Source organism: Acomys russatus, chromosome 4 (assembly GCF_903995435.1).
Source record: "Acomys russatus chromosome 4, mAcoRus1.1, whole genome shotgun sequence".
NCBI lineage: Eukaryota > Metazoa > Chordata > Mammalia > Rodentia > Muridae > Acomys > Acomys russatus.
In genome coordinates this window covers 73,294,103-73,297,130 of record NC_067140.1, presented here as the reverse complement: position 1 = coordinate 73,297,130, position 3,028 = coordinate 73,294,103, and the positions used below count along the sequence as shown (strand labels likewise).

General features: G+C 36.3%; 1 pseudogene; it reads right to left on the bottom strand.

The window, feature by feature from the left end:
- Window positions 1–2,606: 2,606 nt before the first annotated feature.
- On the bottom strand, window positions 2,607–2,706 carry LOC127188759 (uncharacterized; annotated as a pseudogene).
- Window positions 2,707–3,028: the final 322 nt, after the last annotated feature.

The window sequence follows — 3,028 nt, the reverse complement described above, 5'->3', positions numbered from 1 at the left end:
CAAAGATCTACCATCTAGTCCCATAGGTTCAATATCATCTAAATTAGTGGTAGGCAAACATTTACTAAAAATAGCCATGTAGTAAATAGTTTTGACTTTGCAGGCCATATGGTCTCTATCACACTTTTTCAGCTTTGTTGCTGCGAGCGAGTAGCCATACATAGCACATAAGTGAGTGACTGTGGCTAGGTTCCAATAAAGCTTTATTTATGGACACTAAAACTTGAGTTTCATATAATTTTCATGTGTCATGAAATATTCCTTTTGTTTTGATTTTTCTCAACCATTTAAACATGGAAAAGCACTCATAGCTTTTAGATACATTAAAAAAAAAAAAAAAGACAGTGACTACATTTGGTCTACATGGCAAAGTTTACTAACTCTGAGTCTCAATGCTCATTCCAGCCAATACTTAAGATTTGAAAGTCATAACTGGTTTGTTGGTTTTTCTAATTTAACCCATAAAACCTTCAGCTCTGATGTGGAAGTTATAATTCTCCCAGAGCCGACCCATCTGTGATACTAACATCATGCCTTTCTAGAACAAACCCTGGAGACTATAGTTAGAAAATAGCTAACAATTCTTTTTATTATGTTCTCTAGTAAAACCCATAACTAAAATCTAGGGACAGTGTTTCCAAATCATGTCTCCATATATTTAACTCTCTTCCTGTTGGGGTTTGGGTGGACCCTTCAGGTGGTTTGACTCCCATTGTTGCAATAAGGAGAAGTAGAAACCAATGACAGGTCACTAGGTTAGATGAGGTTATGAGGGATGGAGCCCATGAATGGATTAGTGACTTTATTAGAAAGGAAAAAGGGATATGTTCTTCATGCTTTTGTGCTTTCTTGGCATTGATGTATGCTACCCACATGCTATGATGATATGACCATGAAGACTTCACCAGAACCCACCACATTGACATTGGGTATCTTGGTCCCCAGAACCACTAACTGAACATAACCTACAAACACTAATTGATCATAAATCATCTCAGGTGCAAGGTTCTATTACAGTGACATAAAACAAAGTCACTACTTCAGATGTTGTTGGCCCTAGTTACTCTATAGAGAACCTGCTTTCTGCTCCCACACCAGCAATCTTCCTGGCATAATATCTCACCCATTCTCTCTGTGTATGGTCTGTCTCCAGTTCCTTGCATGATTGTCTCATTCTCATCTTTTGAGTTGCAACTCAATTGTCACCTCTCTGACTGGCCACTCTCATCTACTCTTTTCACCCTGGTGATCCCTTTTATAGACTTTATCCCAGTATCTAGCACCAAAGATTGTCATTTCTCCTCTTTTTTAAAATTAACATATTCATTTATATTATTACACATGAATAAAATAAACTATGTACAGCAGGAAGAGCCATGACACAATCAGGAGTTATATACATGCTACATTCATAGTGATTTGGCTATTTGTATTTGTCAAACTTGAAGAAAGCATCTTTCCTATCTTGTTGGGTCTAAATTTCTGAATGAAAATTAATATCTATCATATCTCATCTTATTAATTTAAAACATCTATCTTGATCTTAAGATATCTTAACCCCTAACCAACTAAGCTTAATTTTAACACCAAACAATCTGGTCTTCAACTCCATCAGAGACTTAAGAAGGGATAAAACTTAAATACCTGAGTGAACCAGAAGTGCAGGTTAGCAGCTTCCAAAATTAAAAAAAAAATGATGAGACAGTTTACTGCCTGAACAATCACCCAACACTCTCTATAACGCTTGAGCATTATCTTTGGCCTTCTAGCCCAATATCTCTGACAGACTTATTTGCAAAAGCAGGAACTACTTAGGACTTCCTTACTCTGTCATGGCAGAGTTTGATCAGCTACTCTGCCTGCATCTAACCTTGCCCATTTTTAAGCAGACTTCTGTCTGTGGCAGAAATGAGGACATTTTGCCCAGTGGCTCATTTGCCACATTTGTAGCCAACTCCATAAGGAGGTTCTTTGATGCTCATCATCTTCTTTGAGATAGGCTGGGTGTTGCCAGGAGTTCATTTATCTTGATGTCAAAGGATGTTTAGAATAATGGAAACATCTTTAAATCCCATATTCTGTAGGCTTCTGAGGCTTCTGAAGACCTTATTTAACTATTTTAAGTTATGTATCTATAGAATCATATCTGTTAGACCTAGGATGTATATTCTTGTGGTAAAATTAAACTAGTTTTTGACATGATCATGATTTGCATCAGTATACAAAATTTTGTACTAATGAATTAAAAATAACCTTATTTGTGAGTAACAACTAAGGCCTTGAGTTGAGGAGTAGGCTCAATAATCTGTATTTTGTTCTATCCTCCCTAAATATCTCTATATCCCCCTTTCTTTTCAGCTCCTACCTCCTTACCTATGAAAGAAAAATAAAGGAAAAGAGAGATGTCCCTGAGTCTAACATACTTTTCTCTCTGTCTAAGACCAATAATAACTTAAAACCACAGTCCGATGAAAACAAGCAATTGTAGTCCAATAGAGCAAACAGAAACCTACCCAACCCCCCTTACAGGAACTGGGATGTTGTTTTCTTAAAGTTTCTTCAGGCTTCTTTAAGGCAAATGATACCTTTGAAGTCCCCCCCAAAAAAGAAAAATGGAAAGCTTCCATTTGTGTGTCATCCTTGTGCAGGGGACATGCTAATCTTCTCTGTATCATTCCAATATTTAGCATGTGTTGCTGAAGCAAGCATGGTTGTCATTTTTTATAAGCTTGTTCTTTATCTGTTTTCCATGGAGAATATCAGAGAAATTAAGGGCTGAAAATTGTCTTTTGGGTTCATTCTATCCATACAAGAGTCTAGCTCAGAGTTGGTGTGTAAAATAAGTGAACTAATATGTAAACCTACCAATTAAAACCTTAAGCCAATCCTGTGAAATGCAAATGACAAGAGGAGCACACCAATCATAGCATAGTTTTTTTTTAAATCATTGTGTTTTCAACTTTCCTACAAGTAAAAGAAGCCACAACTATTTTCATTACTAGAAAAACAACAGAAAGTAAAATATTAA